The 12718-nt window shown below is 45.5% G+C and overlaps 1 protein-coding gene across 1 annotated transcript in view; it reads right to left on the reverse strand.

Moving 5' to 3' along the window:
- The window catches only part of LOC142055651 (syntabulin-like), a 36420-nt gene that overhangs the window by 2576 nt on the left and 21126 nt on the right, over nucleotides 1-12718 (reverse strand). The gene's annotated exons all lie outside the window — the stretch shown is intronic.

Here is a 12718-nt window from a genome sequence, read left to right on the forward strand (position 1 = left end):
GTGATGGTGCAAGCGGCCGGGGTGGGGCCGAGATGTCACTTGTGTGGACAGCAAGGGCACTTTAAAGCTGGGTGCCTGCTAGCGGAAAGGGGGGGACGTAATGGAGGAGGAGCGCGCCCAGTAGGGAGGTGCTGGGTGTGTGGGAAGCCAGGACATCTGGCAAGAGATTGTCCAACTACAAAGCCGGGAAACGGCCAAAGGAGGGCGAAGCAAGGGGGATTCGCGCCTCCTGTGAGTCAAATGGCCCCCATCATGGTGCCAGTGCCAGGAGCTTGGCCCACCATAGCGGGCCAAGGGGGAGTGAACCTTCAGGCAGGGGAGCAGAACCAGCAAGATTTGCAGGTTACAGCCCCTGCGTGGCCTTGGTCATAGGCTGTGACGAGAGACCCATGGCGGCGGTGATGATTACCCCGCAAGAGCCGAGTTGCCCGGCACGGATATGCCTGGGAATGTTAATGGATACCGGGGCAGACGTCACAGTGATGCCACTCGAACGGTGGCCACTAACTTGGCCCCTTGCCATGGGAAAACGTATAATAGGGGTAGGAGGAGAACAACAGACAAGGACTAGTAGTTGCCCTGTAAAATTCGAAGTCATGGACGAGGAGGCAGGGAAGCTCCTCACGGCCGTAGTGACCATACTAGTAGCAGATGGGGTAGCAAGCCCCTTGTTGGGGCAAGACGCCCTTGCCCAGATGGGGATCGGGTTGAGAAATTTAGCATAAGGGCCACTGCCTCAGAGGGGCTTCGTCACCACAGGTTAGTGTGGAAAACCGAACAGCCCGTCTGGGTGGAGCAGTGGCCCCTGACAACAGAGAAAACAGAGGCTGTAAGAGCTATAGTAAAACGAGAGCATGAAGCAGGGCACCTAGAGCCCTCGATGAGCCCATGGAACACCCCTATATTTGCTATAAAAAAGAAAGATAAAAACCAATGGAGGATGCTGCATGACCTTAGAGCAGTAAATCAGCAAATGGAGGACATGGGGCCTCTCCAACCTGGCCTACCAGATCTGAGTGCTGTCCCGAAAGGATGGCGAGTCATTGTTTTAGATCTCAAAGACTGCTTCTTCAGTATTGCACTACATCCAGATGATAGAAAGAGATTTGCCTTTACTCTGCCCGCGGCGAACCGCGCAGAACCAGGTAGTAGATGGCAGTGGAGAGTACTTTCGCAGGGGATGAAAAATTCTCCAGCGATCTGCCAGAGGTATGTGGCTTCTGCATTGCAGCAAGTAAGGCAACAGTATCAGGAGAGAATCTACATGATCCACTACATGGATGACGTCCTCATAGCTGTGCCCACCGAGGCATTGTGTGAACAAGTTTTTTCAGGCACCCAAAGGGGCCTTGCGGGACAGGGCCTCAAGGTAGCTGAGGCAAAGGTACAGCAAGGACCAGTGTGTGGATTTCTGGGTGCTAGAATACAAGGTGATTGCATACAAGCTCAGCCTATTAAACTTACACCTAAGGTTAAAAATTTACACGATGTACAGAAGCTGGTAGGAGCACTGCAGTGGTTGCGGACATTTGTGCGCATCACCGGTGAGGAGATGCAACCTTTCTATGCGTTGCTGAAAGGGACCGACCCATGGGAGCCCAGGAGTTTAGACCCTGAGGCAGTCGAGCAGTTGCAGACGATAGAACGTCGAATGCAAAAGGAAGGAGTATGGCGGTGGGACCCTCAGGAGGAATTAATTGCAGGTTGGATTCTGACCGCCGGTGGAGGATTAGGATTGCTATATCAAATACGGACAGAGGAAGAAAAGCCACTGCGATGGGTATATCAGAAGGTTTCCAAGGATGCGTTCTCCACAAAAGTCAAGGTAGCCGGGGGAATGATTTGGCGTCTGCGACGGGAGAGCAAGGGAATCTTTGGGAAGGAGCCAGATAAGCTCACAGTGCCGTGGAATGGGGAGAAATGGTGGAAGGTGGTAGAGAGTGAAGAGGATATACAATTGGCAGTATACTCATACCCAGGGAAAATCGTCACAGGCACGGTACAGAGGTGGGCCGAGACAGCCAAAGTGGTGGATTTGAGTGTGGATAGTAGGGTTTTGGATACCCCTCACCCAGGACCAACATATTTCACAGCCGCTTCCTCGAAGACGAACAGAGCGGCGATAGTGTGGAAAGAAGAGAATAGTTGGATGCGCCAGACGTATGAGGAGCAGGGTAAAAGTGTGCAGTGGCTAGAAGCGAAAGCGCTAGAGATGGCCCTGCGAAAGGATATAGATCGGCATATAAATGTGTGCACGGACTCCTTATATGTGTATAAACTATTCATGTCCATGAAACGAGAGGGTGTACCACACCCGGAAATTGCCTTGATGCTAGAGGTTGCTTTATCGCAGCGAGGAGCAACTGTGACAGTAATTCACATTCGCAGTCATCAGATGGGGCCTGGACCACTGATTGAGGGGAATCGCATGGCTGATGAGGCAGCCGCGGGAGTCTGGACATTGACGGAGGCAAAGAAACTGCATGAAAAACTGCACCTGGGTGCTAAAGCCTTGGCAAAGGAGTGTGGCATCTCAATAAGAGCAGCAAGAGAAGTAGTAGCCACCTGTCCTTACTGTCAGCACTCGCCATTGTGGGAGGCAGGAGTCAACCCTCGAGGACTGGAAGCAAATGCCATCTGGCAGACTGACTTTACTGAATGTCCACAGTTGGCCCCCGGACGGCACCTGGCGATTACAATTGATACATATAGTGGAGTCATCATGGCTACTCAGCATCGGAAGCAGACCGCAACGCAGTTGACTGCGCATTGGACCACGGTAATGGCGTGGCTTGGAAAGCCCACCGAGATAAAAACAGACAATGGACCACACTTTTGGGCTTGAAGTACCGAAGAATGGTGTAAAGCTTGGAATATTGTATTAAAACACGGCATTGCTTACAATAGCACGGGGCAGGCAATAGTTGAACGCGCTCATCGCACCTTGAAAGCAAAAATAATACAGCTTGGGGAGGGGGAGGGGATTAAGGGAGCTATACCCATAGCAGCTCAGCAAACTATTTTAATGCGTGCATCATATTCGCTTAATCATTTTATACGCGGGCAGGAGCAAGTTACAGCAGTGGAGAAGCACTTTGGCAAAGCTCAAGCAGGCGAGCGCTATCCGCAGGTACGAGTAAGGTTCCCAGGCAGTGAGCAATGGGAGAGAGGATGGAAACTGAGATGCCTGGGGAGGGGCTACGCCGCGGTTGAGAATGAAGGGCGCATAGAATGGGTGCCTGCAAAGTGTGTGAAAGCAGAACTGTGCAAGGATGTACAATGAATAATCCCTTTCTGAGTTGTCTCTTTGCAGGGTCTGCAGACATGGATCCTCATGCTAGCCGTACCATTGGGAAAAGAAATGAGCTCCTTGACAAGATCGCAAGCAATATTGCAACGAGAGCGACACTGGGAAAGGGCGGCAAAAGAGAGATATGAACTGGGACTGGATAGTAATAATTGGGGGGATCTTGTTGTGTGTAGTAACCATGGTTACTTGTGGGCTGCCATTGTTATGCTGTGTTATAAGACAAATCAAAGAGCGCCTGCAAGAGTTACATGAATATAGACCTGACCGCAATATGTATCCGCTTACGCAAGTAGCTTTGTAGAACTTTTAGCAGCATGGGGAGGGGGAGATGTAGGGGAATAGACAGGGATCGGCGACCGGAAGATCACGGGCTGTGACGGGAAGGTAGACTCCTCCCCATAGGAGTGGCAGGAACAGGAAGCGCAAGAGCTATATAAGCGTGTGATGCAGCTAAATAAACGGACATTTTGTATCCATCATATTGATGTCTGTGCATCACTGTCCCCAGGGTGGGTAGAGCCCTGTGTCCCGGAGATATGCGGCCCAAGATAAGTTCTCCCATAGAAGCGTACAGCAACAGTACATTTATAATCGTGTTGAAGTAAAAGAATAGTATGAAGTCGTTCTTCTTACAGTTATTCAGTAGGTCTACAGTAAGTAAAAACACGCTGGAATAAGAAGGTCTGCTAAGAGTGTGCTAACAGTGATTATAATTAGTGTTCTGTTAACCAATGAGTTGGGTTTTTCCGGGCATAAATTGTGTTAGGAATGCAAAGCAAGGCTGACATCAGGAATGAATACTTCCCTGGTTTAAACAGCTTGCATCATTCCATCCAAACTCCGCTCAAATTCTTGCTTTGGAACCCAGAAAGAATGAGTCACCTGTGGCTGAAGTTCATCATAGGTGCCTCTTTATTGAGAAACGAAACCTTTTCTGAGCCTGAAAGGTCGTAGCTTTATGTTGAATACGCATAGGAAGTTTGGAATAGAGATCAATGTTTGGAATAATGACCAAGTAAAAGAGCAGTGAAAAGGTAATCACTTTGTGGTTGTATTTATTGCTTGTATTTATTTTTCAGTGACTTCAGTTCCTCTGTCTGAGGTAATGTGAAGGTCTCCTCTCATTTGGATGCTACTGGAGTCCAATAAAATTACTCAACCAGCGGAGTGCATGGAAACCACCTCTCTGTGCAGAGGAGTTGTGTGTTGTGCAGTTTATAGGGTGGGGCAGAAACATGATCTGCTGTGTCTGTCCTCGCTTCAGAATTGCAAATGAATAGCAGCACTGCTTAACGCCTCATGTGGCTTTTTGGAATACCGCTGCCTTTACGTGCAGGCTAGTGCGCATATACCGTCTTCCTTTCTGCATCAGTTCAGAGGTGCAGGGAACATACAAAAATCTGCTACTGTAAAGTGGCAAACATTATTACTCTGCATATGCTAGACTGACAGCACTGTCACATATCTGGCCTTCTGGTGGAATGTACAACAGTGGGTCATCACCTCAAAAACACCGTTGGGAATTCCGTTAACTTGGGAGGTAGATCCTCATGCAAATTACTAATTTCACTCTTCCATGACAGACAGCAGAGCAGCTTAACAGAGCATAGGGAAACTTCTGGCCATTAATAATCAATGAAGGGAAACCGTGAAGGTACTGAATAAGTGCAGTCCCTCTCCTGTCCTGCCCAGTCCAAAGATAACATGAAGCCCTTGTACCTCAAATACTTCTAAGTTTTGTGTGCCCAGTTTGTCCATAGTTGGCATCTACCAGACACGGCTGCATCCAATGATGACAGCTTTTAATTCTCTGCATTTTACACACTTATGTGGATGCGCACGGGTAGTTTAGGCATGTTGAAAGTTAACTCCTTACGGCCTTGTCAATGAGAATTCTTGATTCTCTTTTAATAAGCACATCTTTATTCTTACCGAATCTGTGTTAAATTTCACCTTTTCAAACTAATGAAGCTTCATTTTTATTTTTAAGTCCTCTTGCAAGCAACTTGACAGATTTTTCTAATCTAATAAACTGAATGCGAAGCCGGAGCGACCTCCTAACATCATTCTGTTACTACTTATGCAATCGAGGAGAGAGCTGCAACGTGCCACTTGGAGTATGGAGCCAGTTGTTGCCCCAGCGCCACTCAGTGATGTGTTCTAGCTGAAGTGGGGAATAAAACAAGTGGATTTGGGGGTTACTTTTTTCCTTTGCTCTAGTCAGCCATGTATTTGTTGAAATTAGAAACCTATTTCTGTCGACAGATTCTCTGAGCTAGCAGGTAATGATGTCTGGGGTTTTATAGCAGTGATAAGAAATAATGCTAAAAGGATACACAACTGTAGGCTTTAATTTTTTTTTTTCCTTAAAGGCTATTGTTTCTATCTGTACTGAGCAATAGAATACAACACAGATGCTGAATACATGAAAAGGAACATTAGAAGTTGTCATCTCATCTGATCATGAAGAAAATGTTTGTAGTACTTGCATTACAAAGAGGATAGCTTCTGATGCCTCTGCTGAGGGGAAGGAGGGACACAAGCCAATGTCCTAGGCAAGTCAAATTGTTTTGGTCTGATTTTGAAAAAGACAGCTAGTATTGTTACTTGAAGCATTAGATTTGTCTAAATAGCTCTGGGCCTTACAACTGTCCTACGTTCTCCCTGACACACTGAATCCTTGAGAACTGAGTGGCTTTTAGATCGTAAAATATTTGGGCAAATTCTTAATTATAACCCATTTCTGACAGGAACTTAAAGTATGCTGAAATTTGGACTCGTGTTCTTTAGCAGTTCACATTTTCTTTAATTGCAGACAACAACAGGTAGCAGAAAGGGAAAAAAAAAAAGAAGAGAAGCAGCGCAGCAACGAAAGAAAATGGGGGAAGAAGCCCAAAGGCTAATGAAAGAAGAAGAAAACAAAACTGATGTAGAAGTGTCCGGACACAAGCCAGGCATCAGTGGCACAGTGCCAATGAAAAAGAGAATTTCAGCTCTACAACATACATATTGGTATTGATTGAAGTATTTCTAGGGCTGCAGCATTTCTAGGACTCCAACCGTTTGGTTTCAGTACATTCTTCAGGGCATCTTGGAAGGCAGGGTTCTCTCCGAATATCTTCAACGACTAGTAGGTGGTTATTAAAGGAGAGAAAAAGCCCACAGAAAATCATGCCTTGATGGAATGAAGTTTCCTGCAATAGTCCTATTCCAGCACCCTTCTTTGCAGCAAAAGTGATTGAGCAAGGATGTTGACTGAAAGACATTCTTAATGAATAGTTCAAGCCTAGAGAAAAGAATGGAAATACCTAAGAGTGTGGTAAATCTCCTGTATTGTCTATGCTTACCCAAAACATGTAATTAAACAGTTTTAAAGAACCCTTTGCTTCCTGCCTGATCGAGAATGTCTGCTTTTGCCTTTCCATAAAGGTATTTATAAATGTTTCACATTTTTCCATGGGAGATAATATTGACGCGTGCAGAAGAAAATTACTTGTTAAAGGTGACCCACGACTCTCAACGTACTCCTGGTAGAGTACGCTCTGGTAGAGCACAAGTTACAGCTGAACACAAAAGTGGATTTCTTGTCACTTTGTCACTTGCAGCCCCTGTGCTACCATGCCCCTTTACAACACTACAGTGGTTAACAGCAGGGGCATCGCTACACAGCAGTGGTGCGTGCTGCTCCTTTCTTATGAAGGCTGATGTTGTGAACGTAGGAGAGCAATTCAATTGCTTACTTGTATTGGTAAATTTGTATTTCTAGCAGAAATTCTTCTACTTCCTACATTAAGGGGAAAAAAAAGTCTCACGCTGTATACTTGTTGCATAGGTAGTACAACTGAAAAAAAGGTGTCCTCCTGTGAATACATCTAAGTGTGAAAATTCTCAGTTCAGTTAACAGCACTTCTCAGGTTCCATTTTTGTACACTTACTGTATGTATTTACAGTGGGATTCCTGTCAGAAAAGCGTGCAAGGTAAATAGGCAGTAGAAGACAACAGTAGTTTAATGAAGAAGAAAAGTTAATGTCTGCTGGAGGGCAAGGTGTGTGGGAGGAGGAGGGTCCATGTGGTTTGTAGGGGAATAGACATGGATCGGCGACCGGAAGATCACGGCATGTGTCGGAAAGATAGACTCCTCCCCATAGGACTGGCAGGAACAGGAAGCTCAAGAGCTATATAAGCGTGTGACGCAGCTAAATAAACGGACATTTTGTATCCATCATATTGATGTCTGTGCATCACTGTCCCCAGGGTGGGTAGAGCCCTGTGTCCCGGAGATATGCGGCCCAAGATAAGTTCTCCCGTAGAAGCGTACAGCTACAGTGGTTATTAGGTGCAGCTCAGAACTTCAGTGAATACCTCCTGCATCTTCTGCTGTGCGGATGTTATTATCCCTGAATTCATGGGCTGTCTTGTGGCAGATGAGTGAGGACAGCAAATCCTGTGCCTGAGACGGGTTCCCTGTGTATCCAGGGTCCTGTGAAGTTGTAACAGAATGGGAAGGGGCGGGGGGACTAGATCACCTCTGCCTCGAAAAATAGAATTTTTAACTAAGTTGTAAGACACAAGTTCTGCTTAAAAGAGAAGTACTTGAGAAAGTAAAGACAGTAAGACTTACTCTGAATGGCCTTTGTCATGGAGAAAAGTTTTAAAAAATATTTAGTATGCTTGTCATGCTGCTTAAAATCTTGCAGAGACCAACTGATTTGACAGCAATTTTTAGACATTAAAGAAGTCATTGAGAAATGTGAAATTTTAAAATACCTTTTAGAAAGCAACAATATGCCCTTTTGTGTGTATCTTCTGCGCAAGTGTTCTGGCTGGAGTAGAATCGATGACTGCAGTCTGTCCAGACTGAACAGCAGTATGGCAAGCAAATCTGCTCCTAGTACACACCTCTAAAGTATCTGATGGTGGATTGGAGATAAGAAGAAAGTCTGTGAATAAGCTTTAATAGCAATCCGCGTCTGTCCTTTTAACCACACAGATGAAGCAAGGAGGCTCATGTCATAATTCTTTCCCTATTGCTGACACAGGGCAGGGAAACCTAATACCTGTTGCCTAGTTTAGGTTGGAAGCGACATCGCATCTTTCTAAAAAAATTAGTTTAGTGCTTACTATTGCTATTTCTGAGACAATGTAAAATAGGTGCGACTAGATGTTATTTATTAAAAATAACAAAACATTGGCTAGTTAAGAAGTTAGAAACAAAGCCCCTGACTGCGTCATGAGAATGCTCGTGTTTTTTGAGCCTTCAGCCGTTTTAAAAACGATTAGGTGCTGCCACCTCCTGCACATCAGCCCTCCTGCATTGCTTTGCCCTCTCCTGCTGCATACTCACACTGTTTTGCTGTTCTTCCCTCCATTTCCCTGCCTGTACTTGAGCACAACTGCTCTAGGAATTGCTCCCATCTACTCTACCAAGTCCTGACATAATGCCAGAAAGGGTACAGTGCTCTCGTAGCTAGTAGTCTGTATGTCAAAACAGCATGCATTGGTTTCATATGTTTTCCTGCGCTATAGTTGCTTGTGTTTGCAATGCCCCATGTTCATTTGTCTGAAGGGTTTTGGAGGAAAATGCTCCCCTGTTCTGCTCATGTAGGACATAAATAAAACAGTGGTTCAATTTTAGCGCATTTCTAGCGGTTGGGATTTAGGTGAGGTAGTTGATTTGGGGGGGGAAAGAAGGCAAAATGAGGAAGTGATCAGAAGTGAAGAAGAGCCTTGTGAGTGGGTGGACCTAAGTAAGCATGCAGGTGAATCTCTGGTGAGGCGGTGGGCAGTGCCTGTGCCTCGGTGTTTTCAGCAGCTGAGAGGCATGTTGGGTACCTCTTCAGCTGAATATTAAAGAAAGGCTTCTTTGAGCCTGCATTAGAAAGAGAAATAGAGAAATGCATAATGGGATTATCAATAGGTGTTGCTTCAACCAGGGAAGGAGCCGCCTTGGTTCCTATGCTACCCTGTAAGCATGAATTCAAGCAGCCACCTGCTACCTGACCCTTAACCTATGCCCTGCTTGTCCTCCCCACCTGCACACTTTGAGGCAAGACTTCAATTCTTGCCTCAGTATGGTATGAACAATTTCTCAACTCAGAAAAAGGAGGAGGTTTTATTGAACTCTTTGGAGGCTAATGGTCCTCCCCTAGCTGCTCCATACAGCAGCAGCAGGATCCAGGTGAATCATGACTAAGAGTAAAGCCAAATATTAGATGGGGAAAAATCAAGATGGTACATTTGTCACAACAACTGGGATAGCCTCTGTGGATCGGGGAGCAAAGGCCAGTCCCACAAAGTCTGGGACTGGAGCATTTATCGTGGTACTTCAGGCCTCTTCTTACAAAGGGTACCTTGAGCTGTCTACATGCTTGCAGGATGGAGGAGGAAAGGTGGCAGCTTGGAAGCGAGCTGTATTTCAGGTAGAGATCAGAGCACGGACTTCTATCAGGAATGTGACGGGAACTCTCTTGCTGAGCATAGTTAAATAACTTACGAGAGTTGAGCGGACAGAAGATTTTTAAGGGCAAGAAGCAATTTTGACGTTATTCTGGTGTTAGCGCCTTGTGTCTTAAACATGGACCATGTCCAAAACATGGTTTGAAATGAGTTCAGCCTATTGACATTTTAAATGTAAGTGTAGGTTCATACTGCTTTGTTGCCTGCCTGCTGCAAAAGACACCCACGTAGTCACAGGTGAATCTCTCTCCTAGAACTGAAGATCTAAACTAGTCCTCTAAACTATGCTCCATTTCACCACCGCTCAAAGCAAAGATCACTTAAACAATAGTAGCTGTTAAAGAGAAACCCAAAATTGTGATAAAGATGGTAAAATCCCATATAAAATATTGCGCTCTCAGCCTTGAACAGACATGCTTTGAAGTAGCAATAAGGCATGTTGTGTCATGTGTTCCAGTCCCATCCCCTCCACCCGCCAACCTGTTAATTTTGGCCCTTGTGCCCAGGTACTTAAAAGAAAAGCTTTTGAAAGTGACTTTGCAGCAACTATGTATTGCAGTAGTGTCATAAGGCAAGTCAAGTGGCCTGCAGGAACCCAACAAGGTAGGTGAGCGTGGAAGAGGAAGTTGCTGGCAGAGGAAGCAAGGCGCTCTCGTGTTCTCATCTTTGTGAACTCTTGGAGCCTGTGTTACATCAACATGCCTGTTTGATTCCTCTTCCTTAGTGAAATGCTTAATGAACACTAGGGAATCTGTTGCAAACACAAGTAATTCAGAACCCAGGCATTACAAGGATGCAAAAGGTCTCTGAATTGCCTCTGTAAGCATTGGTGCATGTCACCCTCTTGAGTGTTGCAAATGCTCCCCACATGCTGGCCAACTATTCCTCCTTCCTTGTGGCTAATAACTCCATTCTTCCCCAAAGCGGCAGGGCAGTGCATGGCGTTGTCTGGCTTCACTAGGCTTCTTCTGCTCTGGGTTGCACAGAGAAATATTACACTTGCTTTGCTGGAAGCCAGTGAGGTTTAACCGGCCAGAGGTGTTGTTGAAAGGTTGGGTGGAGGCAGGCAAACACCGCTATGTCGCCTGTTGGTTAGCATTGCCCTCCTCTGAACTATGCACGGATTTCAAGTTTTGGACAGGAAGAATTTGTGGTTTGATGGTCACAGTGGCATCTCGGTGGGCACACTGAGACTGCATGGCTCTCAGATTAATTAAACAAGGTATTCTGGACTTCTGTTAAATGCCGGGAAGACTGACACTCTCCTGGCAGCACAGAAATGAGCAGTTACAAGCTTCTGGAAGATTGCATTGAATTAAAGATTAGGCACTTGCATTTGTTAACTCAGCATGGGCGCAGTCATGCAGGTGGCATGTGTGTCCACCGACCAACTGGAGCCTTTTTCTCTGCCTGAGTGCTTATGCTTGGAGCTGTAATGAAGTTTTTCTCAGCAGAATTCTCTTCTTTGGGTCCTGATGGTTCCTTATGCCCTGATACAGTGCCTCCGCCAGCTCTGCCTGTGCCCAATAGCTCAGCTGAGACCGGCTATTTTATATGGCTTTGCTACAATAAAACACTCACACATTTACCATTTCTAACAGGCTTCATTGAACTTGTGATTATAAAGGTAATTTACAATGAAACAATTAAATAAACAATAAGCTAAAGCACTATACATTTCAAAGGGCTCATATGACTACAACATTCCAACACATTAAAACTTTAAAACAACATTAACACTCAAATTGTACCTACACCTATACTTATCTTTCTAACACGTTTCAAGACTCTCAACAAAGTACCTTTTTGGTTACAGTCCCTGTAAACACACAAGACCGGTGAAACACTCAAGCAATTGTACAACTGAGAAGAACACTACACAAGACAGGAACAAACAATGTGCTGGAAACTGCCTGGGGAATAGGGGGTTTACCTCTAAATTGAACTGACTCTTTGGACAACGAATGGATAACACTAGCATGCTCTCTGGAATACATGTGTGACATCCTTAGCGGGAACAAGCCTCCGTGTCACTCAACACTGTAATTTCACAAAAGCTTTAGGTTAGTGCTGCCTAAAGAAATAGCCCACCTTTCTCTGGCCGTTTGCTCCCGTGCACGTCTCACGCTACTCTTGAGCCAGTGCAAAGTGCTGGTATATTTGCCCAGTGAAGCAGCCAGGGAAACTCATTGAGCTTAACAAACAACAAATTAACATTCAGCAAACAAACATGAAATAGAACTCACTGTATTCTCCTTGATCTCCCTGGTCATGTTCACTGTGCAGATATGTTGGCACCAGAAAGACACCAGCACGATAGGGTGGGGGGGTGGGGAACATGGTGACTGGGAGCAGGAGGACTATTTCTGTAGGCAGCAGTACTCTCAAAAAACGCCAGTTACAGACATCCTGTAGAAAGGCTTTACCTTTTCCATTCTGAAACAAGTAACATGTTTTCAAACCGATTTATAGGGCAAATCAAATAGTCAAGAGCAAAACGGTGGACTAGGACAGAACTGCAAAACAATGGTCTAGTACTGTAAATGAGATCTGTTCCTGCTCCATGAGTACTGAAAGGCCGCATGATAGTTGGTACAACAGGGGCTGCTACAGCCAGATCGCTGGCGAGTCTGCTGCTCCAGTATCTCTTCTTTATTCCTGTCTGAGAAACAGTATTGACGTACCCAAAGACTTCATCATCATGAGGTTCTGTAAAATCAAGTTCTTCCACAAAATGGTTTTCATTAACTCCGTGCTCCACCTTCCTGCATGGAGGTGTCACAGGAGACAAAAAGATGGTCGAGTTTGGCTCACCTGGAGTTAAGTCCGCTACGATACCAGAATCACTGAGGCTTTCAAGAGAAATTGACCCAATTCCTTCAGTGAAGAAGGCGGGCTTAGAGGACAGGCATCTTGAGCTCTGAGCTCTGAACATGTTTTGAATGAACTGC

The sequence above is a fragment of the Phalacrocorax aristotelis genome, chromosome 3 (genome assembly GCF_949628215.1).
Source record: "Phalacrocorax aristotelis chromosome 3, bGulAri2.1, whole genome shotgun sequence".
NCBI lineage: Eukaryota > Metazoa > Chordata > Aves > Suliformes > Phalacrocoracidae > Phalacrocorax > Phalacrocorax aristotelis.